The 27,880-nt window shown below is 43.2% G+C and overlaps 2 long non-coding RNA genes across 6 annotated transcripts in view; one reads left to right on the plus strand and one right to left on the minus strand.

Moving 5' to 3' along the window:
• Positions 1-5,745: 5,745 nt before the first annotated feature.
• Positions 5,746-27,880, plus strand: part of LOC144301149 (uncharacterized) — a 42,320-nt gene continuing 20,185 nt past the window's right edge. The window contains exons 1-6 of one of the 4 annotated variants that reach the window (XR_013367947.1): positions 5,746-5,893; positions 7,964-8,063; positions 23,765-23,903; positions 25,141-25,293; positions 26,092-26,132; positions 26,541-26,672. This is a non-coding gene — a long non-coding RNA (uncharacterized LOC144301149). The remainder of the gene's footprint in view (positions 5,894-7,963; positions 8,064-23,764; positions 23,904-25,140; positions 25,294-26,091; positions 26,133-26,540; positions 26,673-27,880) is intronic. The other 3 variants (XR_013367950.1, XR_013367946.1, XR_013367948.1) reach the window with 3 other exon arrangements.
• Positions 14,479-27,880, minus strand: part of LOC144301150 (uncharacterized) — a 54,900-nt gene continuing 41,498 nt past the window's right edge. Inside the window, exons 4-5 of one of the 2 annotated variants that reach the window (XR_013367951.1) lie at positions 24,708-24,786; positions 24,232-24,560 (exon numbers count right to left, since the gene is read on the minus strand). This is a non-coding gene — a long non-coding RNA (uncharacterized LOC144301150). Of the gene's footprint in view, positions 14,736-24,231; positions 24,561-24,707; positions 24,787-27,880 lie in introns of those variants that run through there. The other variant, XR_013367952.1, reaches the window with a different exon arrangement.

Below are 27,880 nucleotides of genomic sequence, written 5' to 3' on the forward strand. Positions count from 1 at the left end.
AAAGGGGAGTCTGTAGCTGAACAGGGAAGTACTTCCAGATGCCAATCCTAGACATATGCATCCGCCGCCCATTGGGAGAGGAATCCAGGATAAGATGCCTGCCAGGCAATTTCTCTGCATCTCAGATTCCTGTTTGGTAAAATAAACATAATTCCTGACCAACATTCTACTGTGTTGTGGAGCTACCATGAGATCATCTTACTTAAAAAGGCACAAATAGCTAAGAAATTATATGTATCTATATATTCTAGTACTCAATCTTGATAACTCTAAACCTCTCCTCCTGCGCCTGCACACTTGCTTATCCATATAAACTTTCTGTAATCACCAAATGAATCGGGCAGGATGGGAATGAGGATGTACTTAAGATAATGTGTGTCTGACAAAGAAGTACCCATATGCCACTCATCGTCATACAAAAATGTCCTGGAGAAAAGTCTGCCAGTAGGAAGACTTCACAAGTAGTGAAGCAGAAAGAGGGGAGGGTGGTGGTGTTATCTCCCCCAGAGAAACCCAAGGGTGGTTGTTGGGTTCCAGCATTTGCAAAGGAACGGAGCCCAAGTGAAAAGCCAAGTATCTATGATTAAGGAAGCTAACGTTAAACTCTTATAATTCCAACACTTTTAGAATTCCTATCTTAGAGATATTTATCTTTGCAGCCTGGAGCCTAATAGTGTTTGACTCCAAACAGTACCTGCTAAGTAGACAGCGCATGCATGCATGCATGAATGAATGCATGAATGAAATAACTTGATTGAGGAAATATTCGCAACATGTACAGCCTCTAGCTTTGAAGCTGCTTACTTTCTAGTCCTATCCAATCCCTGAGGAGCCTTTTCAGAGCTTTCTCATATCTCCTATTTTGAGTATAGTGAAAAGGGTACTTGGCTAATTTTGTCATGAATGCCTAGAGTCTCTAATTCCCTCTCTCTGCACAGCTAATTTTGCATTGTCTGCCTATCACATTGTCTGTCTGATTAAAAAAAAATCTGCCTAAAAAAATCTGCCTAATTCTAACAGTGAAAATGGATAACTTTTTCTTCCAAACCAGTAGTTCTTGGCTCTGGCTGAACATTAGATTAAGCTTAAGAAGCATGTACCCACACCCCACCCCCAACACCCAGGCCTTATCCCAGACCAATTAAATTAAAATCTCTAGGGATCAGGGCCTGGGCATCAGTGTTTTTCCAAAGCTCTCAGCATTTTCTAACACACATCCAGAGTTAAGAACCACTGTGAAGGAGTTGGCCTTTGCCCAGAGAGCAGAGACTCACCAATTATGCACGAAGCAAAAGCAGGCTATAATGTTGCCTTCCACGTACCCTGAGACCCAGGCCAGGAAGAAAGGATCTTGAGCCCAGGGCTGGTAAAGAATTCCAGCCCTCACTCCTCCTTGGGCACCTCTCTTGTTGATGGCAGAGTGAAAAGGGGACCCCAAGCAAGATCTGCCTTCTCCAGATGGGGCAGGGACAGCAATTCAGAAGGAGGTTCCCACCAGTGTAATGGCTCCAACAGACTCTAGGGTGGTCCTGCCCACTCAAGCAAGCCTGCAAAGCAAGCCATGGTCATGGTAAAGGTGGTGGCAAGGAAGGGCTCCCTTTTATGGCACTGGGTGGAAACCTGGTTTACAACACAAATAACCAGACATCCAAGGAGATTCTGCATAAGGAACCCACAGTTCATTTTAAATTAGGTCTCCAACAGCCTCTCATATATTTCAAACGCAGCACATGAACCTAAATTCAATCTGCTGCATTGTATTTTCTTGCTTTTTATTTATGGCCTTAGGCTTCAACTAATTAAAGGGACAAGCTGGTGACAAAAAGGAGACCATCTTCTTACAAAAATTGTCATTAACATAAGGCACTGCTTCCCAAATTTGCAGCATAATTGAGACTTTCCAAATCTTACCTATAGGTTAGGAGTCTTTTTAAGTTATGCATCTGAGCCATATAAAATAAAGTTTGTGTATTAAGGAGCAAATCATTTCTTCTACTCTCCACCACTGTTTGTGCATGTAATGTCTCCATGGTCTTAAACATTACATGGCTGCCTTTGAAAGCACGGAATAAATATGAGCACAATTCATCACTTTGCCGTGTTCAGACAGTGATCTGACCATGTCCTGCTGGCTCTCAGTGAGAACAGCAGTCATCAGCTCATCAACAAGCTCCAAGCTGGGATCAGAAGTCCCACCCCAGACACAGGGTACCGATCGCTTGTCACTAATGGATGGGAGCATCACCAGAAGGGCCCTTTGTGTCTGAATGGAAACACGGAGGAGAGGGCCCTGTTTCAGTGCTGTCTTCAGGCAGCTCCTGACTGGCAGGCCAGAGAATAGAGGTGCTGGCTGAAAGAGCACAAGGCCGATCGGCATTCATGTTGACAGCCTTGGCCGGATGCAAGCAGGTGCTCTGAGCTTGTCATCCTGGGACGTCCTGCCCAGGGCAGAGGCCTTCAAGAGGCACTTTTGTCCATAATGATGCAGGGAAGGAAGAACTCTTCCTCTACTCTTGAAGACCTCCCAGCTGGACTAAGAATTAAATGACATGCTCAGACGAACAGGAGAAGAAAACCCAAAGTTTTATTACGTGCACAGGAAGGCCCAGTAATGACATTGACACCTAAACAGATGACCGAGGCAGGTGGTTTTTATACTTTCTAGACAAAGAGGCAATAAATCCTTGGGAAACTGATGACAAAGAAGCCTAACTTTGGGAGCTTCAATTAGTAAGGAATTTTATTTTTTTTTTTTTTTTTTTTTTTTTTTTTTTTTTTTTTTTTTTTTTTAGTAAGGAATTTTAAACAGAATTTGGGCTGTGGCAGTAAATTAGTAAAAAGTAGCAAGTATTGCTTATACAGCATTCTGGGCCCTGGCTTTCCTAACACGGGTGACAAGGAGGTCTTTATTTCCTGCTACAAGGAGGGGACCTTTTACAAGGAAGACTTATTTCCTGATTTCATGGGGACAGAAGAGGGTTTGGGTGCAAACCCCTCTTGCACAGACTGTAACTTCCATTAACATAATCAAAGGTAACTTTTATTTAAAATACTCAAAACGCCAAAGTGGCACACTTTGGGGTGGCCTGCCCTTGGCTCTTACATGGAAAATGAGTTAGAACCACTAATTTTAGTTTTCAGAGGGCTCATCCCCTAGGATCTACAGGAAACTAGTCTATGTTTTTTAAAAAGCCTTGACTTCCCCTTGCCTCCCTACCCTGTCCTCAAAATTTGCTTGCTACATGAAGAACCTTCAGTAAATATTTATAATAAAATTCCCAAACACCAAGTAAGCCATCCTCCATTAAAAAGCAAACCTATGAGAAAAGAGAAAAAGAAACCTAGGATAGATTCTCCTCTTCTATAGAATTTTTGTGCTGAACTCTCATTCATTACAAGCTCATGACCTGAAATATTGTCTTGATGGGGCTTTTCCTGCTCCCTGGAAGGTGTTGTTAGGAGTCTCAGAGATTTCTTTCTTTCTTTTTTTGTATATGTTTTTATTGGGGTTCGATTTGCCAACATATAGAATAACACCCAGGGGATCCCTGGGTGGCGCAGCGGTTTGGCGCCTGCCTTTGGCCCAGGGCGTGATCCTGGAGACCCGGGATCGAATCCCACGTCAGGCTCCCGGTACATGGAGCCTGCTTCTCCCTCCGCCTGTGTCTCTGCATCTCTCTCTCTCTCTCTCTCTCTCTCTCTCTGTGACTATCATAAATAAATTTTAAAAAAATGTAAAAAAAAAAAAAAAAGAATAACACCCAGTGCTCATCCCGTCAAGTGCCCACCTCAGTGCCCGTCACCCAGTCACCCCATCCCCCCCCACCTCCCCTTCCACTACCCCTTGTTTATTTCCCAGAGTTAGGAGTCTCTCATGTTCTGTCTCCCTCTCTGATTTTTCCCACTCATTATGGTCTCAGAGTTTCTTAAATGAACCCAGTTGTTCTTTGGTGGAAGAGGGACTAGAGGGACACATGGGTGGCTCAGTGGTTAAGTGTCTGCCTTTGGCTCAGGTCTTGATCCTGGATTCCAGGATCGAGTCCCACACCAGGCTTCCCACAGGGAACCTGCCTCTCCCTATGTCTCTGCCTCTCTCTGTGTATCTCTCATGAATAAATAAATAAAATCTTTTAAAAAAAAAGAGGTAGAAAGGCAGAGAATTACAGAGACTTACACACAGAAAACTTTCAATAAATGTTCAGTGAATAATGAAACTGTGTTGCATGGAATGTGCCAAGAATTCATCTTCAAGCTCCTGCCTCAGTGCCCCCTGCATGGCACCACCCACAGGGAGGCAGGTCAGGATGTAGCCGAAACCACCCTCCTGTTCTTTTGCATGTGTAGGTTGCCACTGAAGCCCACTCTGGCCAGTGCACCCCACCTTAATGAGGCAATGCTTCCAGGGAGCTGGAAGAGATAGTAAGTCCAACCCCATTTTGGAATAGATCATGAATCCTTTGGTGGAGCCTCAGATTATGTAGCTACCTGTGATTATGGGCATGTTATGAGAAACAGATTAGATAAGGGATGGCTAAAGAGGAAGAGATGGTAGGAAATAGATATTCTTCCAGCATCAATGCATATCCTACATGAGGAGATGCTCCCACTCCTGGAAGCCTGAGGAGCTGAGCATCGATAGGGAACAGCAGGTTCACTCGTCTGACCTCACATTCCCTCCAGGAGACACTCACAATGAGTGTATCAGTCTGCTCAGGCTGCTATCACAAAATGCCACAGAAATTGCTTTTCTCAAAATTCTGGAAGCTGGAAGTCCAACATTATGATGTTGGCAGAGAAGCCTGAGGCCTCTCTACTTGACTTACAGACGCCTGCCTTCTTGCTGTATCCTCACATCATCTTTCCTCTGCATGTGCATGCCCCTAGTGTCCCTTTATGTAACTCAGTGTCCTCTTCCTATAAAGACACCAATGAGACTGGATTACAGTCCACTTTGACAGCCTCACTTTAACTTATTGTCTCTTTAAGGACTCTCTCTCCTGTAAAAAGCAAAATTCAACCAAGTAAATTTGAAGATCTAGTTGACTTTATTAAACAATTCATGAATCTGGTAGCATCCAATCTAGCAAGTAGAGGGGGGCTCTGCTGAGCTAAACAAAAAAGTTTTTAAAGGCAGAGAGAGGATGAAAGAAAGAAAGAAAGAAAGAAAGAAAGAAAGAAAGAAGAAAGAAAACAAACTCATTCACGAGACATTATCGAGGCAAGGTTGCCCTTCCAAGGGGAATTTTTGGGGAAATGGATGAAATCTCTCTCTCCCCATTCCCATTCCTTCTCCCTCTCCCACAGGTAAAGTTGAATTTTCATAAGGTCAATGCACATGCCAGCAGCATGAGAGGTTTCTTGGTTCAAGATCCACTTTGAGTAGATGGCAAGTAAAGTAAATCTATCAAGCTCAGAGGATATAGTGAGCTCATGGAGAGCCAAGAAGGTCCACCGGTGGGCAAGATGGGGGTTGTGACTTCTGAGAGTACCTTTTGACAGATACTTGGGAAAGGAGTAAACAATCTAACAGAGGGAACAGGGCAAAAGCAGCATGAATGCTGGAGTGGCTAGGATGTGTGCAGATGTGTGCTGAGTGGCTAGAGGAATTGAAGGTGGCAGAGGGTTCACACCATGGATGCAGGTGGGAGACGAGCCTAGAAGTAAAATCAGATTGGACCAGATCTCAAAGGAACACGAATGCTAGAACAATGAGTATAGAATTTACCAGTAGATGTAAATCCATTCAGAACTTTAACATCTAGGAATGTCACAGTGAGGGAAAGGAAGGGCCTGCTTGATGCAAAAGACCAGTCAAAGAGATATCATAAGGTTGCAAATAGCTGGAGACCTGGAGTGACATAAGACTTCCTGCGATATTCTGCTCAAAATCAAGGTTAGAAATAGCTATTATGATCTCAGTCTGAATACCCTCCCCCAAAATACCAGAACCATCACGTGACTCATCAGCTTCAAGCCACTAATCAAAGTACAAAAGCCAACCTCATGCCAACAAAAATCAATCTCTGTTTTGCCCTTTGCTTTACAAATGATCTAGATTTTCCAAGTGCGGTAGAAGAAATAAGGTAACTTTTCCAATAAGATTATTTCATGCAAGAAACAGTCTCCTTTTCAATAAATAGTTTTAAATCGTTCTCCCTGGTTTCTGAATTACACTACTCTCTGAAGATATATAAATATCAGGTAGCAGTTTTATTTCCTGTAAGTGGGGAGCTTTGGTTTAATAAGGAGGAGAGAGGCAGGGTGATAGACTTTCGGAGATGAAGCAAGATCTATTAGATCATCTCGGCCATTTCACTGGGCCCGCCCGAGATTGCTCCCAGCTGCATTGGCATATTCACTGCTGCTCAGGCTAGTCCAGTTTTAAATGATTTAAGGGTAATATATTAAAGGCTCATGACCAGCTATAAAGAGGTGCTTCTTCCTGAGACACTAGCAGAGACTTGGCTGTAATTATGGATGGATGCTCATCCTACCAGAGGTCTGAGGGCACCTTGCTGCCCTTCAGGCAGTACTACACCAGAGCCATGGAAGTCACACCCATTTGGGCTGTGGTCATCATCCAAGGAAAAGTACAAATGCCATGTGCATTTATCACAACCTGAGAACGACCATGGGCTGTGCTGCTGACATAAAGAATTGCATTCTTACTATCCATGGCAAGGAGATATGGTCATTCTGTTCCTTTCTAAACCTGATTTATATACAAGGTGGGATGCGTACCTCAAGAAGCTGGTCTTGGGATATAGCGTGAAGTGGGGCAGGCATAGTTACCTCCTCCTCTTTCTTATTAAGAGTTACAATCACCTCCACTGAGCCCTGGGATTAATCCATTAGAGGACTGGGAGTTCCAGAACTAGGAACATCCTGACTTGTACACCCTCATCACACCTTAGGTCCCTAGGATCAAAATGCTCTGAGTTTAACCATTTGAAAGCCTTGGTGGCATGGTCCAGGGCTTAGAAATAGAGGAGCAGGTAAAAAGAAATGGGGTGACTCGATCAAGGGACTAAAGGTCACCAGTAGTCTCAAAATACGTCTTTAGAATCACAATAATCATCATTAGATCTAGCAAGCACTTGCTACACATCAGACACAAACACAATTTCTCCTTTTATGGTATATACTTGGATACTATTATTATTTTATAGCTGAGGAAACTGAGGTTTAAGGCAGTTGATTCACTGCCCCTCCCCTTATTTTCATAGCTCTCTCCCCCACCCATCTAATCAGCAATATTTGGGCTCCTCGTAGGCTTGCTGTCATTACTCTTCATTTGGGTCACTGAGGTGGGGCATCCCTTGCGTGCATATATAGGAAGGCCTGGGATCAATGCTGTGGGATTTATTTATAGGAGGTAGTAAAGGTCACACATATGACTAATTCCATCTAGGTCTTCTTAATAGTAACTCCAGGAGAAATTTCTTCCAGCCTTGGTACTTGTTACAGCTACAGGTCTATTGAACCACTAGTTTGTTTTTTACCTTCAGACATTGCAAAATCTACAAGTGATGGCATTTCACTTTCTGCATCCCCAACTAGGAACTTGAACAAATTTCTATCCTGCCTCTAGTAAGTGTGTGAGACATTATTCCACATTAATTATTTAATTATTTATTCCTGGGTAATTATTTACTCCTGGTTTTGTTTTCCTTCTTTTTTCATTACTTTTCCTGCCTCCACTTTCCTCACTTATTTTTTCTCTCATTGACATTATATGCATCTTTATAAGTTAACATAAGCAATTTTTGAAATGAGATGAGATACAAGTGTGTTTTAAGGCACAAAAAGATCTGGAGGGTGAATATAGAGATGTGTATGCCTTGTGAAAATTCAAAACTTCATCCAGCTGTATACTTATGAATTCATATATTAAGAAGCAAAATGGTGGAATAGGTAGCCCTAAGAGACTATCCTTCCACAGAATTTTTTTTTTTTAATCAAGGAAAGGCTATCAGAATCAACTTTGTCAGAACTCTGGAAAACAGACCAAAGTTTACAGTGTCAAGTTAATTCTGAAACCACAAAAATGCAACTTTAAAATGGTAAGAAAGCTTTGTGACTTTTTAGTTACCTTTTGACCTAGCCTGTCCAACTTGACAGTGGTCTTGAAAACATTATCCCATGTTACCTGTGGGGTCCCTGGTTCTGAGGGAGGGCAGCAGGGCTTGTTCACATGGAACTGTGTTTGTCTGTTGCAACCTACAGGGAGATCTGCAGGGCTGCTGCAAGCTGCGTGACCTTGGTTAGCCTAACACAGAAAGCACTCAGGGTGGAAAAGGCAGTGCGCATTCCTTAGAAATATTATGAAGCAAATGAAAAAACCTGAAGCCACCTAAGGCAAAAAGTTATTGTTGAGGCATATAACAATGTACTAAATACAGGGAATCAAAGCTGAGGAGGAAGTTTCCTTGGGAAACTAGGGCACTCAAAAGTCCCCTTGTATACTGGGGATTTAAGAAAGCCATGCATGTATATGCTCAGGGTAGAATGTATGCCTAGAAAAAACCTGAGAAGACCTATACTTTCACCTGTGGCTGATCTCTAACCTCAGTGAAGGTAGGAATTGAAGGCTAAGGAAAAATGGAAAAATTTTAAATGGTCTAATAGAGCATTGAAGGAGCACTTCTATACAGAGCCAATCTTCATAGACTGGGACACATTTTTAATATTTGACTCTTTGAGGGTTTTTTTCCTTTTTCTTCTCTCTCTCTCTCCCCTTGCTGCCCCCCTCTCTCCCTCTCCTTTTGGCTTCTAGAATTCAGGAAAATCTTTGTCAAGACACTAGCTGAGCTCAAAAGAAATAGAAACTTCAGAGACCACACATAAAAAGAATGTAAAAGTAGTTTAGAGAAATTTCTAAGCAAATAAAGTCTACAGCAAGCAATAAAAGTAAACGCTGAAGAAGATAAATATGATTTATAGAGTTATTACATTATAATGTTAAATGACCATTTTTCAACAAAAATTTAGGAAGCATGCAAAGAAAGAAGTATGGTCCATTCACACACATATACACACAACATTAACAGACACTGTCCCTGAGGAAGCATAAACATTGGACTTACTAGACAAAGACTTTAAATATACTGTTTTAAATATGTTCAAAGACCTAAGAGAAAGCAGGAGAATAACTATGAATAAATAGAGAATATCCATAAAGACATAGGAGATATAAAAAAGACCCAAGCAAATTGTGGAGCTGAAAATCTTAGAAATGAAAAACTTACTAGAGGTTTTTGATAGCATATTTTAGCAGGAAAAAGGAATTATCAGTGAACTTGAAGATAAATTCATTGAAATTATCCAGTCTAAGGGAACAGGGGAAACAAGAATGAAGAAAAATGAACTTAGCCAGAACCATGACAATCTTAGAAGAAAACTAAGGAGCAAATCTTCATGACTTGGATTTAGAAATAGATTCTTAGCTATGACAAGAGCACAATCAAACAAAGAAAAAACAGATTGGACTTCATCAAAACTAAAAACCTTTGTACCTCAAGAACATTATCTAAATAGTATAAAGACACTATTATTTATATTCCCCAAATGAATGAGAACCTACAATGTTTGTCCTTCTCTGATTGACTTACTTCACTCTGCATAATACCCTCCAGTTCCATCTACGTTGAAGCAAATGGTGGGTATTTGTCGATTATAACGGCACTGAGGGGGGCACTTGACGGGATGAGCACTGGGTGTTATTCTGTATGTTGGTAAATTGAACACCAATAAAAAATAAATTTATTTTAAAAAAAGAAAAAAATAAATAGTAAAGACAAGCTACATGGTGGGAAAAAGTATTTGTGAATCATGTATCTGATAGCAGTCTAGGGCCAGAATAGAGAACTATCGAGCTCAAAAACAGAAAGATGAACAATCGGATTTAAAAATGGGCAAAGGACATGAACAGACATTTCTCTAAAGAAGTTGTACAAATGGCCAACAAGCACATGAAAGGATGAGCAACATTGGGATGCCTGGATGGCTCAGCAGTTGGGTGGCTGCCCTCGGCTCAAGTTATGATCCCGAGATCTGAGATCAAATCCTACATTGGGTTCCTGCAAGGGGCCTGCTTCTCCCTCTGCCTGTGTCCCTGTGTCTCTGCCTCTCTCTCTCTCTCTCTAATAAAAAAATAAATCTTAAAAAAAAGGAAAGGATGAGCAACATTATTAGTCTTTAGAGAAATATAAATGAAAACCAGTGATGTACTACTTCATATCCACTTTAGATGACTATTAAAAAAAATCGCAAGTGTTGGTGAAGATGAGAAACTGGAACCTTCATGTATTACTATTGGGAATGTAAAATATCCTGCTGCTGCGGTGGTTCATCAAACCACTAAATATGCTACAATATTTACCAGCAATTCCATCCTAGGCACATACTCAAAATAATTGAAAACAGATACTGAAACAAATATATGTACACACATGTTCATAGCAGCATAATATCCAAAAGGTGGAACCCCAAATGTTCTTCCACGGATGAATGGATTAAAAAAATTATGATATATATATATATCATTTATATTTCATATATATTTTATTTATTTCATTATATTTCATTTATATGAAATAGAAGAGGTGGTAAATCCACAGAAATAGAAAGTAGATTGGTGGCTGCCACGGGTTAGAGGGGAGAAGAAAATAGGAGGTAACTGCCTACTTTTGGGGATGATGAAAATGTTTTAGAGGTGGTGGTTGCACAACATTGTAAATGTCCTAAATGCCACTGAATGATTCCCTTTAAAATGGTTAATTTTATGGGATGTGAATTTCACCTCAATTAAACAAGGAATAAGCCAGATAAACCAATTAAAAAGTTTATTATAAAACAAAGCTATGGAAAGTAAAATCCAGTCCATTCATCTTTATGTGCCTTCGTTCTGGTGATCTTTAGCATAGGCTAGTACATAAAGACAATGAACAGTGTCTGCTTGGATGAAGGAACAATTTGGAGAAAAGTTATAAACTTGGGGGACTCCAAAGTCTCATAAGATCTTTCTTACCTTTCATTTACTCTTTTTATTTGCTGTTTAAATGTCTTAGATTTTCTTTTTTTCAACTATAAAAGCAGTATGTGTTTGTCACTACAAGCCAAAAGAGACAAGTATACTGAGTACTCCTACCACCTGCCCACCTTACTCCCTAACACTGCCACCCTGCACTCTTCAAAAACACCAGGTTTCTGATATTAACAGATTAACAATCTGGTATGGACCTTTCCACTGTTTTCCTCATGCTCATTCAAATATTCCCCAAATGATGTGTGCAATCCATCTCTCAGTTATTATCCTGGTATTAGTATTCCAAGGATGAATTCCTTCTGGTGCTTTTATTCCTTCGTCTTCTCTCCTGAGATGCTGGGGGCTAAGAGGGAATGATCAGGAGGCATTTTCCCAGGTCAAAGGAATGACACTTCCACTGCTCATGGATTGTTTAATTATACCAAAGTAGGAGTTTGATTTGAAACTTGAAGTGAGAAAGCTTAAGTGGGTGGGACATTTGGCAACACCCATTCTCCCACCCCTAATATAAGCTATTTATTATTTTATAACCATTCCCATTTGTCAGCCTCCCAGCATGGATTTTATCCAAAAGTATTTCGACTTTTATCAATTCAAAGATGGATTTTCATCACCTTCTAGTATTTACTTTTTTATTTTGCTTATTGTCTGCCTCCCCCACTAGCAGTTACCTCCACAGAGCAGAGATTTTAGTCTGTTTTGTTTGGCGCCAAATGCCCCCAGCACTAGCATACCTGCCTGGCACACAGTAGATGATCAGAAGTATTCATTCAAAGAAATTCTACATCTCCTCTTTTGGGCCTCTTATAAAGGTTACATCCCTCTAGAAAAAGTTAGGGGGGTATATATCCGGAACATTTCCTCTTCTCTCCTTCCTGGTTTCCCTCAAACATTACAACTAACCAGGGGGGTGAGGGAGTTAATTAGCTGACAAAGCTCAAGCTTCCAGCTTCTCACCTTGTGGGTCCCCAGTGAAGTTTAGAGATAAGGCCCTCTATGCACATCAGTCAAAAAGCTCCTCCATGTGATCTCATTGGGTTCTGAGGTTGTACTTTGGGAGAGGCAGAGAAGACGTATCATCATATCACAGAAAGATATCAGGGAGGCATTTGACTGTCAGGAAAGAGCTGATATCAGAATCCATGGCTCCAACCATTTGTCCAAGAATATCTCCATCACCAGGAGAAGACCCACTGCTCCCTCACAAGGCTGCATGTTAAAACTCCAACTGAGTGTCCTATTTTTCTTCCCCAGTGAGCAATGTCCCCAAACCTATTTTGAGATCAACAGAGTACAAAAGCAGAGGCTCAAGTTTTTTTTCAGAAAAGTATCAGTTGACCAGCTACTTTGTTGAATGCCCCTCAACTTGGGTTTGTCTGATGTTTTCTCTTGATTGGACTGAGGTTATATATTTTGGGCAAAAATACCATAGAAGTGGTATTTTTCCATGGAGGTAAAGCTGTGCCCTCAGTGCTATACTCTTTGAAAGGGTCAAGGTCACAAAAGGCAAGGACAGACTGAGGAAATGTTAGAGTCTGCAGAAGATGAAAGAGAAATAGCAACTAAATGCAATGTAGGATGCTGGATAGGGTCCTGGGATAGATAAGGAACGGTAGTAGAAAAACATTCAAAGCCTGTAGTTTAGTTAATAGATTGGACCAATGTTAATTTCCTCATCTTGATAATTGTTCTATGGTTATGGAAGTTGTTAGTATTAGGGACACTCAGGGAAGGGTACAGGAAAACTATTTTGCAATTTTTTCTGCAAGTGTAAAATTAATTCAAAATAGAAGATTTTTAAAAGTGGTTATTCCTTGTGGGAGCTTTCCTAGGCATTTCTTACAAGGGCATTAATCCCATTCATAAGGCTGTGCCCTCATGACTTAATGATGACCTCACAATGACCCCTCCTTCTAATACTATCACCTGGGAGTTAGGATTTCAATATATGAATTTTGAAGCATTCAGACCCTAGCACCAACAGCTTCTGTCCCTATTTCTTCCTGTAATGGATTAAATCATGGACTCATCCTTATCGGTGGAAATTAAAAATAGGAATAATTTGGGTCCAACATGACAATGACTTGAATTTTGAGGTTTTGGACATTAATAGGGCAGTGGAATGAGAAACACATTCATTTTGGGGAACAAACCCAAGGATCTGAAGAAAGATTTTTAGACTCCGCCCCACTTTTGTGCATATAATGATATAACCATGGATTTCAGAGGCCATTGAGTACACCCTTTAGTCTCTGCTCCTTATAGTGTCCAGGCCATTTGGGTCACTGAATTGGAAAGGTGATGAGTGCGATGCTCAGAGCCACCTCCCCTGGATGCTGAAGGAGCCATTTTTCATTCAGTCCCTTAAATGTCTCTCAGCATGAGTGAGATACAGCCAGCTACCTTGTTGCCCAACATACCAGGGAAGTGTGGCTGTCCCACATCTGCTTAGCCCATATTTTTAATTGCTTAATAATAGTGAGTGGGCTTCCCTCCTCCCCTCCAGCATAGCAGCGTAGGGGGCTTTGACATTCTGGGCCTGGTGCGTGGGCAGGAAACACAGATGAGGCTGTGAAATGTCAACCTCCCACAGCTTCTCTCCCAATTAATCACAGCGTCATATGACAGGGCACACCTCCAATGAGGAGCACTGGGCTGGCAGTCCCCAGAGCTCAGCCCCAGCCCCAGCTCCAGCTCCACTGCCAAATTAGCCACATGATGTGGAGGAAGTATCTCACCCTCTGGGATAGTGATTAAAAGCACAGACTCAGGATCCTGACCACTTAAGTCCACCTCTGACTCCTTTACTTGCCAATAGTGGGATCCCAAGTAAATGATTTATCTGATCCACACAACAATTCCCTCATCTGCAAAATAAGCATGGTGATACCTACGCAGCCAGGTGGCTGGAAGAACTCAAAGTCGAGCACAGCGTGAGGTATACATTAATAAGTGTTAGCTGCTGTTATTATCCCAATTCTAGTCACCTGATTCGATCCAAAGTTCCACAGGAAATAGTTTAAAAGATGAAGAACACATGGAATTTACCCCCGGCTACTCAGTCTTATAAGACAGACAGAAGACATTTGGGAGTGGGGGAGGTGGGCTGCCTGGGACATGCCCTGTAACAGAGGCAGGTGCTGGAACTGAGTAAGGGCTCTCCCTGCATCCTCTCATTAACCCTCACAACCATCTGGTCAGCTTGATCCCATTGTATAAAGTGGGAAGCAGAGAAGTTAAATAATTTGCCTGGGATCACATAGCTTCTACGTGTCAAAGACAGGATGCAAACTCAAGTCTCAAGTCCCTTGCTCTTAAACTCCATGTCACCAGGGGTTTGGATGGGATTTGAGGAGTGCCTTACAAAGGAAGTGGCATTTGAAGAGCCTAAGCCTCCACATTTTTATTATGGAAAGACAGGATTTCTGGAGCATCTCCCAGCAATGCTTCTTAGCTACATGGGTGAGTTTTTTTAAACTCTCTGAGTCCTGGTTTCTTTGTTCCTGAATAATTATAGTGCCCACCATGGAGCTGACAGAAGGAATCAGTGAGTTTATGGATGTGAAGCTCTTAATAGCACCTGGCACGTGGAAAGCAATTAATAGATGTTAATCTGCCATCACTGTATCATCTTCCTCATCATCACCATGGTCACTGTGTTTAGTTGTCTCTCAGCTGACAAGGCCACCTGTTGGTAAAAAGGGAACCTCTGTTTTCACAAGCGCTCTCAAGATGATCCTAGCAGCTCCCTGAAACGTGACAATCAGCCATTTGTTACTGAGGTTAAGTATCTGTTCTGTGCCCGGGGTCTCCGTGTGAACATGAAAGCCACCGAGAGGAATGAGTAACACATACAGTCCTTAATAGCATTCAGTTAGTTATTTAAGAGGGAATCCATACCCGAGGAAGGACAAAGAGAAGGTGAAGCAGAGATGAAAAAGGCCCCTACAAGTGGTGACCTCCTGGAAAGTAGGAGGGTAGAGCAAGATACTGTCTCCTTCACAATTCCACCAAGGGCTGCCCTTTCCAGATCTGCCAAGAGGCCAAGCAGGAATGGTACATGAGCTGGGCCCTCATTAGCATGTACTGCTGGAGTTCAGAGGGGTGAGTGATGGCTCCCCCAGAACGGAGGCGTGTTTGATGTAGGCTTGTCAGCCCGGCCATCCTTCACAGGGACCTGGGGCCAAGATTCATATCCTCTGTCAGAGGCTCATCCAACACCCTGAGCTGGCCTCCACTGGAGTCCAATTTGTATACTCTCTCTCTGAGAAGGGCAGGCAATTTTTCAGGGCCTAGAGGTGGGGAGACACACAGCAATGTTCCATTTTTCCTGGGAATAGCTTAGGGGCTAGAGTCAGGATAAATTAAGAAGAGGGAAAAGGAGGGGAGAATTCAGAAGGAATGCATCAACCATGGATTTTGCCTCTTTTCTGCCATTGCTGCCTCCCTCTCCAAGCCCCATCTCAGGTTTTCTGGACAGTATCACTTAGAATAATGGCATGTTATTTCGTATCAGTTTAAGATACTAGTCTGTCATAACAGACTGTGGCTTACCAAGAGGAAATAATGCCATGACATGCAAGATCAGATTCTTGAGGAATAAAATCCCCAAATCAAGATGAAGCAGTTTGACTATTTTAGTTTGAAGCTTTGTTTTGCGGCTCCTCCATTTGTGTCTCACTTGAATTGCTTTGTCTTTAATTCAATTCGTTAAGTCCCTATTAAGTGCTAAGGGCTGGAAGACCTAGGGTGAGGAGCATGGCCAAGTTCTGTGACTAGAAGCCTGCCCACCAAACGCAGGAACCAGGTCTGAGTGGCTCACTCTGTAAGCCTGTGGCTTCCCTAGTCTCTGCCCCACAAGTAAGTGCCTCTTCGTGCTAAATTTCAATGAGGCCTTTCCCACAAAAAATGATGCAGAAACCAACAGGAGCGAAGTCTTGTTTTCTTTGATCTAATCCATTCCAGGGGAGTATTTTCCTCATTTTCCATTAGAATTGGAGAATAGTAAAGATGTTACAAAAATTGACACTACCTGTCAGATGACATGATCACCAGTATGTGAGGTACCAGCAGAAGGGATTCTAGCCTCACCACCACCAGTTAATGCTGGTTCTGCCCTCAAGTCCCTGTGTGACAGTAAAGCCCCTACAGATCTGAGCCTGCTGCATCGTGTAGGGCTGGCTCTTCCGCTCAATCAGGATACCAGCAGGAGCTCAAAGATGCTTTAAAACAGAGGTTCTCACTTGGGGTGCCTGGGTTATGCTTTCAAAACCTGAAGCTAAAGAAACAAAATGGTGCCCCCCAGATGTGGGTTTGGGGCCCACACAGGGTTTTAAAGAAAATTGAATTCATTGAACATTTTAAAACAAGGAGTTCTTACATTTGAAAATCTGGATTTTCAGCTGCTCTTAAAAAATAGAAAAATCTGACTGACATCAGACCAGAAGCTCAACCTGAAAATAGTCTTCTGTAAGAAGAGTGGTTTTGCATACTTTCAACTGAGTCTGGCCTTTGTGGGTCACCACACTTCTCACTATCATCATCTTCCTCTTCTAAGCCACCTCTCTGGACCCTGTAGATGTGTGAGTGTGTACCAAGTGACCAGATTACTTAGTGGTCCAGGGCAGCATGTGCCCACCACCAGCTAGGAGTTTACACTGACAGGAAGAAGCTAGCCCTCACAAATTCTGAGGAAGGGGAGCTTCAGGGTGTGGAGAAGGGCAGAGGGAGGGATCAAGGAAAGGAGTTAGAAATGGATGTGGCCCTACTTTCAGTCCAGCACAGGGGACCTGGGGGAGTCAAGCAGTGGTAAGGTGAGCTCATCCTATTGCAACAAGGGCTTTGAATGCCAAGTACTGTTATTCTCAGTTGTTCATGCCACAAATTCTAGATATGATATGGGGGTTAGGAACTAAGGCTGCCAGGCTCATCTGGACACACATTTCCACGTATAGGCCTCAGGAAGTACAGGGCTACATACCAAGTTCTGGAAAGCACCCTCCACCTTCACAAACTTGTCAGCTATAGGTTTTCTAAAGCAGCCAGAGGCATCCTACAAAGACCCTGCAGCAGCAGGGGATAAGCTTCTGGGTTGAATTCTCCCAAAGTAGCTCAGGGGAAATAACAGAAGAAAGAAAGAAGGGAATAAACCTCCTTTCAGCTTCATTAGAGCTCTTGCTTAACCAAGCTAAAAATAAAACTAATTGCTTTTGCTATTCTAATGTGAAAAATCAGTTTTTAAAGGATCAAAATTCTCTCTCCATGGCTGGAGAAATCATTGAATCGGTAATAGACTGACTGCCAATGAATTATGAATGTTGTAATCAAGCCTTCTTGGAAGGCCAAAGTCTTGGTTACAAATGGGCACTATAATTAGAATGATGCTGAAACTGCCTAAAGCCAACCCCCTTTTGTCTTTTTTTTTTTTTTTTTTTTTTTTTTTAAGATGGAAGAGGCACTACTCTTCTTCAGGTATCTGGCTTTTTCCAAATGATGCCTTTGTTCTCACCATTAGAGGAGACACGGGAGAGCATGGAACACCATCCCTTTTCCCTCTAAGAAGCCCGGCCAATCTCCCCCAATGGTGATGGGGAAAGTGCTTCGATTTTCTTCATCCATTGCCTAGAATTCTAGAAATTAAAGGTATTCTAGGACAGCAAGCAGCCTCTTTTCAAATACAAGGGGGCTGAGGTATGGGCAGGGCTCAGTGTCCTACATCTTTGTGGGAATCACTCTGATCCTGTCCTTGTACTTGAACAAATAGCTTAGCTCTGCAGGACTGGGAGCTGGAGGAGACAGACATGCATATCAGGCAGTAAAATGAGAGAAGGCCAGCCTTGCAATGAGAGCAATGGGAATAAAACTGCCTCCCAGCATCAGCACCAAGCCCCAGCCAGGAAGAAGTGGTCTCCTCACAACACTTACACAATAAGAAAAGCCAATCTAGATGAACAGGGCCAATAATAACAATATCCCACCATGGAAGAATCATCTCAGAAGGGATCACTTTACCTTGCTTTCTTGAGGATGGATCTGTTTTAAGAAAAAAAAATCTAGGAGTTTCTAGTTGCTCCTTTCCCCCTCAAATCCTTTACCTTTGAATGGCCTCTGAGATGGGATCCATTCTAACCAGAAAGCCCCTAAACCAGAGGTACTTCCAAGAGCTTGTCTTAGCATAGCCATGGACATGATCAGTTGGGGGAAGGAGGTCAGGGCTCTCCTTCTCTGGAGCCCACGATTGAAGGTTGATGAGCCCAGCTCCTCAATCTCTTGCCACTTGCTGAGCACCACCATATGGCCTTAATCAGTGGTTCTCAGCCCTGATTGCACATTAGATTCACCTGGGAGACTTTTCTGTGTTGCTGCCCAGGTCATGTCCCAGACCAATTAAATATAATATCTAGGAGTGGCTCCAGGCATCACTACTGGTTAAGGCTTCTAGTGATTCTAATGGACAGTCATGGTTGAGAACCACTGATTTAATCATTCCCCTTCCGGCACCTGTTCTCTGTCTTTCCTGTCCCTCCTCTTATTTCCCAAACCGGCACTAAGGGGTTTTTGTTAGATAGAGACTCCGGAGGTAGCAATGCTTTCATCTCGCCAGGTCGGCACCAGGTCCTGAAGCATCTCTGTATGGCACCCAGAACAGTTTGCTCCACACCCCAAATCATTCCATTATAAAAGACTTTAAGGCACATCTTACACAGGGCTGTGAATATGACTTATCCTCAGGCCAACTTCTTTGGACCAGAAATCACTCCCTAGGGCACTATATTGAGAAAATCCTTCTCAATCGGACATGTTGGGAAAAAAATACCATCTTCAGTGATCAATGTCAGCCAAGAAAGCAGGAGAGAGAAATGGTGGTACAGAAACTGAGTATTTGCCAAGTCTCAAAAATTTCCTCATCTGGCTTATAGGAAAATGAGAGCCACAGAAAAGAAGTGACATGGCCATTAGCCAGTTCAGTAAATCAACAAGTTAGCTTGAAAAGTTTGGTCTGTGTCAAATACTGCAGAACCTTGCTACTCAAAGTGAGGTCCATAGAGCATCAGGATGAGCATCAGCTGGGAACTTGTTAGAAACATAGGCTCTCAGGCTCCACACAAGACTAACTGAATCCAAATATATAGTTTAACAAGTTCCCCAGGTGATTCTATTTGACAATGAATTTCGAAAAGTTCTGTTGGAGAGAAGATGGAACAGACGATGGGAATCACAGCAGGGTCTGCCAGGTCTGGAAAGGAATATAAAGAACACTCAAGAAAAGAAAATGCCAAGTTGTATAAGAAAGCAGAAATGCTGTCTGGTTCCAGAAAAGAGGGATATCCTTGTAAATGCAAGAGCCAGAAGCTTCTGAGAGAAGGAAGCCTTTGGGCTGGGTGCTAAAGGATGGATGGAGTTCAAATAGGCAAAAGGAGCCCCTGACAGGTGTTAAAGGATAGATGGAGTTTAAATAGGCAAAAGGAGCCCCTGACACTGTCCAGCGGCTCTCCTCTTCTCGCCTTTGGGAGCCCTCTGTCACCTTCTCTGCTGCCTTAGCTCTGGATGGAGACCAATTCTGGTGGGAGTCTTCTCTCCCCAGTGGGCTTGAGAACTTGAGGTCAGGGATGGTCTCTTCTCCCTTCCCTCTGCCGTACAGATCCACACAGTGACCAGGCCAATGTCATTCAAAACATTTTGAATGAATAAATGAGTGATTGAATGAGCAAGGAAGGACTGAAGCCACACCTGAAAAACACAGAGCTCAGCTCCATCCTGCCCCTCTCCATCACCACCACCCCAAACTGACCCAACGAAATTTAGGCTTGTGCCCTCAATTACCAGGCCATAACTTTGAAAAAAGAAAACTCAATCTAGTGCCCTAAAATTCATCCAAGTCTCATCGGCTGCTAACCATCCCCAACACTCACAGATGAATCCCAGGAAAAGTAGCAGAGAATAAGGCTTGAAGAGAGAGTGTGGAAGCCCTGCCTAAAATTTTATGGGACACGGGTAACAATAACTCTAGAGATGTGGTCCTCCCCTAGTCAAGATGTTCCGTCCTATACAACAGCATTCAAAGGCCCTGACCAGCCAGTCTGCAGACCGTCCTTACCTCCAGCCCATCCCTCAGAATTAACAGATGTGGAAGTACTTTGTAGAGAGTAAAAAGATGTACAGTGTAAAGAATGATCATATCAGTATGATGAGAAAACCTCAAATAGAATCTTGAGAGATATTTTCTGTACATTTATTCTTTCACAGCCTTGCATTTGTGAATTCTGAAAAAAGAGAGAGAGAGACAGTATGAGCTCTGGGGTGATACTGTTTTCAGATCCTGGCTCTGGCATGTTTTAGTTGTGTGACCTTGAACAGATTATTTAACTTCTCTGTGCCTTGGGATCCTCATCAATAAGAGGAAACTCATAATAATGACACTTATTTCATAAGAGAGTTCCAGGGATAAATGAGTTAATGCATATATGAGTTTCCTAGAACATACTACATATTCAATAAATGTTGGCAATTAGTATCTGCTTTTGGCTCCTGCCCATCTTACTTTCGAGCCCACTCAGCTATACATATTTCATTCTATGCCCACTCTATGGATGCTGCCCCTGGTTCCCCAGGCCGTCCCATGTACATCAGCCAGACCTGGCATAAGGCAATAACTCGTGCTTTAAAGAAAGCAGTGCCCTCTAACATTTTGCTCTTTACATCCACCATTCTCTTTGGGTATATTCTCAGTAAAATGGAAGGAGAGGGTTTGATAATCTAAGTTATATGGAGGTATTACAGACTCATAGATGTCTATATTCTTTTAAAGGCACCAAATATCTGCTCTTTAAAAAGGAGCCTAATGATAGAAATGCCTCAACAAAAAGGGACTAAACATTAGCACTGGAATTTTTGGTACAGACCCAGATGTTTTCAAAATAAATGAGGGGAGAAACCTGAATGCCCAACATGGGGACAACCCTCCTCCTATAAGACCAGGGAACAAGGGGGATCCCTAGGTGGCTCAGCGGTTTAGTGCCTGCCTTTGGCCCAGGGCATGGTCCTGGAGTCTCGAGATCGAGTCCCGCATCGGGCTCCTGGCATGGAGCCTGCTTCTCTCTCTCTCTTTCTCTCTCTCTCTCCCCCCTATCTATCATGAATAAATAAAATAAAATATTTAAAAAAAAGACCAGGGGACAAGGAGTCTCTAGGAGGAATTTCAAGGCAGATGTATGATTTGGTTGGTTTCTTATTCCTGAACTTTAGTGAACTACCAATAGGTGGTCCTCCTACAGTTACAGACCACAGGTACCACCTCTGCGGCTAAGGGTAAAATCCCCATTGGCATAGTGAACTCCATGGGCTGACCCTCCCTGAGAAATCTTCAAGCATAAGCTAGCCAAAATCTCTACCAATTTCTCACCACTAACCAAGGAAAACATGTTCCTTCTATATGCAGGGAAACATGGTACTAACAAGCAGGAAGGCTTAACCGTGTTAGCCCTGCTTTCTCTAGAGCAGACCACATGTGTCGGGGAAAGCCTTGGGAGAGACTACCCTTGTGTGATACAAGGATAGCTAGGACAATGGAAGGTTACCTCTAAGCAGCATCCCAGGCCCCACTCAAGGGTGGTTCAGAAGTCTAGAAAGAAGAGGTGAAATTTTATTTCCTATCTCTCCTTACTCGGCTACTTAGAGTTCTGATATCTCCCTGTTCTCATCATGTCATATAACTGCACACACGTGTGCCACACACAACCAATACAACCATATTAGACACAACAAATACACCAGAGAGCAGCAGAAGAAGCTCCATACTCTGAGTGGTATGGATGTCACCTTTGTGGTGAAAAGGTGTGAGCAACAAAGGACTAGCTGACCCAACTCTCTCTTTTTACAAAGTAAAAAGCCACTGAGTCTCAGTAAGGGGACCTCTCTTGCTGTAGATCACAGTGAGCCTGAAGCTGAGTTAGGACCAGATCCCAATTCTTTTTTACTATCTCCTGCTGAGAACTCTTCTACTGGGTGACCTCACACGGTAATTTCTGGTGGTGGCTAATAATAGGTACTAGAAGGATAGGTGAGCCTACATTTGAGGGTTCTTCTTCCCTCATCTTGACTTTATGCTGAGCCTCTGGAGCAACGTAGCCTTGGTTATATGCATATTCCCCATCTGTCTAGATACTGCTACTAACATGGTTCCTGCTATAATGCAGCCTTTGCCCCATCCTCTGACAATCAGCAGGTTCTCATGGCTGCATCTTCTCCTCAGAAGCAAAGACTTATTTGCCATCTGGAGATGTTCCCAGTTGAAGAGCCTCTATTCCAATATCAACACCATCAGAAACCTCTGGCCTTAACAGAGCTAGTATTCCTTAGGGAAGAACCTCGCTACAGTCAGATCTACCTTCAGAGGGATGGCATATAGGGGAGGGGACACTCCACCTGTCCACAAATAGCAGCCAGCAGCCTCTCTGTCTCCCCATGCTCACACACTCATTCCCTCTATGCACTCTGCAAAAATGGAAGACTGTTCAGGGGAGAGAATCAGTAATTGTGGAAGAAAAACAATGGATTCTTATCTGAAAATAGGGTCTCATTCATATCCTCTATTAGCACCAGCTACATTCTTGATGAATGCATCACTTCTACGTGCTGTTCATTTTCTTTTCTGCAGAACAGGAGAGAGTCTTGAACGCGGGAGGGAGATGAGGATGGAGAAAGTAGGGCTGAGAGAGAACCGGAAGGAACTGCTGTAGTCCTGTTTTTAAATGCTCCCAAAGAAACAAAACGAAGGATCTCCTTCAGACTAGAAGGACATAAGATGCGATTGGCAATCGAGCAGGAAGGCTGCAATCTCCCCAGGGAGATGGCTCCGGAAGAGGCTGGCTGATGTGAAAGCTGGGGGTGATGAGGATGAATGTGGCTGAAAAATCAGAAAGAACTCAGTCTGAAATCTATTTCCTCCCCTCACTTGCTGTGTATTTTAGACTAGGGTCTTAAACTGTACAGTACTCAGTCTCCCCACTTAAAATAGGATCATAATATTTGCCTCATGGGAATGTTATTAAGCTTCAATGAGCCACTGAGTGTCAAGTACCTGGAACACAAGAGACATTCAGTAAATGGAAGCCAATTGTATAATGACTTTTTAGTTTTCCTTTAAGGGTTTTTAATCTCCCAAACCAAGAGTCAGCATGTTTTGCTGCAGTGACTTTCAAATCATTTTAGGGAGCAAAATATTTTCCTCGAAATAAATCAAACAGATAAAATTAGTCCCATCATCCCCTTCTCTCCTGAAGGATCACTTGACTGCCTCTGAACCCATAAGGAGCTGTTGGGGCAGGACAAATCTGAAGACCTGAGTTCTAATATCTGGCATACCACTAACTCCCAGGAAGACCCCAGAGAAGCTCTTCTACACTGAGTCTCAGCTCTCTCCCTGTTAAAATGAGGAGTTTGGGGGTGTGACCAGTAATGACACTCTAATTTCTTTAACTCAAGGAAGACTCTGGTTACTGGATCTGATTATTGGCTTTCCTGTCTTTTCCCCATGCGTATCCCAGTCAATCATGCTGAATAACTATTTATCGGTACTCTATGGGGTAGCTATAACCCCACCACTAGGGTGCAATTAATTCTATTAAATGAAGCAATATTGTCTTGTACTGCCTTGGTCTGTACTGGGGCACTTGCATGCAGCAGAATGTCACATGCTAAAAATCAATCATTCCACAGGGTCCTGGGAATGAAGCTGTGGTTTTGGTCAAAAGTGACATTATCTACTTTAATCCAAAGACCCTGAAGTATCCTCCAAAGGGAAGTCAGGAGCTGGGGGTTCTTGGGATTTTAAAGACCACATAATTTCTCTCTGAAAGTGAGTAAACATCCATAACCTGAGGACTACCTATTATGAAAGAAGAGGGAACACTTAACAACTAACTAAAGGCTTAAATTTGTATCCAGAGAATGTATTAATAGGGGGCAAGTTGTCTGATATAGAGAGAATGGTAGGAACTTAAGCAGGAAGCACAAGAAGGCAAAGTCTTGAGGAGCGGGCAGACAGGGGAAGGGGTAATGGAGGGGCCTGGCCCAGGACTTAAGGAGTCAAGAAGTCAAGTTTAGGTCTGGACAAGATGAATAAAATAAAAGCCAAAGATCTTGCCATTCCAGCGAAGCCTATCTGTCAACAGAAAGAGGCTTAATGAGAGGCTGAAAATCAAGCTGTAATTGTTAAAATATAGCTAAGGCATGGTGTAGAAAGTGCCAGAATTCTTCCCGGTCCTACCATTAGCATATTCAAAACTCTGTTTTGTGTATCTCCCAGAAACAATAGCAGAAGCAAGTGAAAACACATTTTAGAGTCCTCTGGAGACAATGAAGTGTCTAACAAACATAAGATGCTACTTATTAAGGTATTGGACTCAATCAGTGCTTGAGATCAGCATCAAGGACAGCTGGCAGCTGAGCTGCTTTCTGGGTCTTCCTTCAGCTGGGAGGGTCTTCCAGGATAGGCCTTACCCCTGAAACAAATCTTGAGATTTAAAGAACTTGTCAGGATAGGTCCAAATTGCTTAAAATAAACGCTAAACGTAAATGTCATGTGGCACACATGCCACATATGTGTATTGCATGTAACAATGTTTTCCCAGTAAATGATTGGCTCAGGTGGGGATCTTACCTAGTGGATTACATGGAGTTAATTCCTCAGTGTCCCCTTGGAGCTGAGGCAGGAGCCTTGAACCATACCAGCAGATGATCTAGAGTAAGGATCAGCAAAATTTGTCCCTAAGTAGATATTTTAGGCTTTGCAGGCTCAGTGCTGTCATTGTAGTGCAAAAGCATCCATAGTCAATCTGTAAACCAATGAGTATGGGTGTATGCCAATAAAATTTTATTTACATAAACAGATGGTGGAATGGATTTGTCCCATAGGTTGTTGTTTACCAACTCTTGATCTAAAGAGTCAGTTGTAAATCATTTGAGGCAGGACTGGCAGTGCTTCACTATTGCATACCCAATACATGACCCCATTTGGTTGTATACAAGGGATGTTTAAAAAGTATGAACCATCCTTTCATCATCTTGAACATTGACTTTAGCCTTTATTTCAGATATCCATTTGGAAGAGCTCATATAGTCCAAGCCAACTAGTGGAGAATGTAGAAAATATCAAGAGAAGATACTGGACTCAAAACATTTATGGAAAAGAGAACCATGGACAGCATCATAGAGTTGGCCTTGCAAGAGACATTGTGCCTCAACAGGTAGAGATATTTCTAATAATAATGAACAAAAGTAGACCACTGAGAACTGAATGAGAAGGGGAACTCTGACTGCCCCAGAAACATTTTGAGTCCAGAATGAGAAGACCAGGCCCGGGATCCCTGGGTGGTGCAGCGGTTTGGCGCCTGCCTTTGGCCCAGGGCACGATCCTGGAGACCCGGGATCAAATCCCACGTCGGGCTCCCGATGCATGGAGCCTGCTTCTCCCTCTGCCTGTGTCTCTGTGCCTCTCTCTCTCTCTCTGTCTCTAGTGAATAAATAAATAAAATCTTAAAAAAAAAAAAAAGAGAGAGAGAGAGAAGACCAGGCCCAACATCAATCGGGCATCCACTTCATGCTCAGACCATCACTGGGAGATCCACCGTGTTACTGTGCTTATCCTCACCTCTCCCTCTAATGGAATATTATTCATCCTAAAACATGAGATATCCAAGAGGCAGAGAAATGAAATCCCTGCCTGAGGCCATGAAGCTACTGAGTGAGGAAATCAAGATGAAAATAGAGAAGAATTGAATGTCAGAGCCAGGGCTCCCCACCCAACTCCCCGACCACCATCATATTCTAAGGCCTGAGTCACTTAGGGGTGCTAGGGGCTTGTTCCTGTGAAAGTCTAGTGCAAAGAGCAGCCCCTCTCCTCCTGAAAAATCTCCATTTCAACTGGGACTGCTGTGGCCAGTCTCCAACTCCCTTCTAGTATCTTCTGCTTATAGCTACCCAAATTGGGAACCACTTGGAACCACTCCATCACTCTAAGGATGCTCTCTCTTCCTTCCATGCAGGCAGCACCATGACCTTCATGCAGAGCCCTGGAGAAGGCAAGGTTTGGCCATAGGGGAGCTCTGGGGGGAGTGAGCCTAGAGCAGAAGAGTGTGTCTGAGGGGCTCCCAGAGTGAATCCCCACCGCCCTCCTTGCTCAAAGGGAGCCTGGATGGCAGCTGCAAATTGCCTATGAAATCCATTTTTCAGTGTTGCCAAGTGTTGGGTGGGAGGCAGTGTTTTGAAGTAAAGCTATAATATGGCTGCAATAAAAGTTTACCGGCTTTTATATAGGTTCCCAATAATGAGGGGAGAGATTTCTGCAGCTCAGAGACTGCCGTGAGAGGAAAAGCAATTCCTGGCACCACCTCTTTAAGCGAGAATCTGCCTCCCCCACATGGTTCATAACTGGGAGTTTTTCCCATTTAAAGGGGATTGCATCAAGTTCCATATCTCTTTCATTCCTCATCAGAGCTTGTAATGATTCCTCAGGCTTCTGAATGAAGAGTCATAAAGTGTAACTTTGCACTGGAGATGGGTGGTGAATTTTTATGCCCACAAACCTTGGAAGAGTCAAGAATTGCAGCAACAGAGAGGTAAGGAGGTGAAGAATTCTGGAGTGTTCCAGGAGTTCGGAGCTGGGGGCCAGGGGCGTGAAGAGAAAGTGTGTGTTCCATGACCTTGAGAAATAAATTGGGGCTGGATCAAAGGGTTGCTGCCCTCCAGTAAGGACTCTAAGAGGTGTGGTATCCACGAGCTGGTCAGAAACCTGAGAGAAAGTGTAGAGAGGAAAGTGCCTGGGAAGAGAGTACAAATGGGCAGCCCGAGAGAATGACTGGCTGCCTGGAAGCAGAGAGAATGCCCTCAGAGATGCTGGTGAGGGGCAGCAGAGGGGCGGGGTAAGGGGTCTGCTGGAGGGAGGCCAGGCCAAAGGCAGGTGAACCCAGTGTATGGCCAGGAGGGAAGGCTGCTCGTGGTCTCCGCTCTCCCATGCTACCCAGAGAGCGAGGGCTCTCTTTGCTACGCAGGGAACTGATCCTCAGCTCGTGCTGAGATGCCTGTGGGATGCGCAGCGGACTCATCCAAAGATGAGTTGGAGCTATTCACTGGCTAATGGGCATCACGTCAAACCTCATTAACAGCAACATGCCTGATTTCAAATTTGCGATCATTTGGACACAGATGAGACTCAAGTTGACATGTGAGCTTTCAATGAAAACAGTTTGTTACATGAACTGCGATGTGAAAGGGTGATGGGCAAGAGGGATAATTAACCTCCTTTGAAAACGTCCCACCGATTTCAAGAACTTGGCATGACTTTAGCTCCTCTCTCTCTGCATCCAAACAATGTCACTAGCAACGCTTGCTGTCTCACCTCAGCACAGACGCAGTGGACCCTCCTCCTCATAACATATTGTCGGTCGCTAATAGATGCTGTGGCATGTGCTTAAAATAGCAACAGCGACTCTTCTTCCTTCCAATGACCAGTCCAAACCACCATCCTCTCTCTCTGTATGGGGCCTTCGCAGCCCACAAAACTTCCCCGAAAGCAACTAGATCCTGCGCCACCCATGTGCCATGTGCAGGCTCCCTTGAACGATGAGTTCTGCCCCATGCCCACTCTTACAGCACTAACTAGACAAGAAGTACTTGAAGACCAAAAACGGGTCGTACTTATGGAGATTTGACCCATAGGTCACCGAGAACTGTAGGTTGGCTAACTGAAAAAGAAGTGCAATTTTCTAGCAAAATCTTTACATATGGATATTATGAAATATTAGGAAGCAATTTTAAAAAGATGAGTTGGAGCTA

This window comes from Canis aureus, chromosome 29 (assembly GCF_053574225.1).
Source record: "Canis aureus isolate CA01 chromosome 29, VMU_Caureus_v.1.0, whole genome shotgun sequence".
Lineage (NCBI taxonomy): Eukaryota > Metazoa > Chordata > Mammalia > Carnivora > Canidae > Canis > Canis aureus.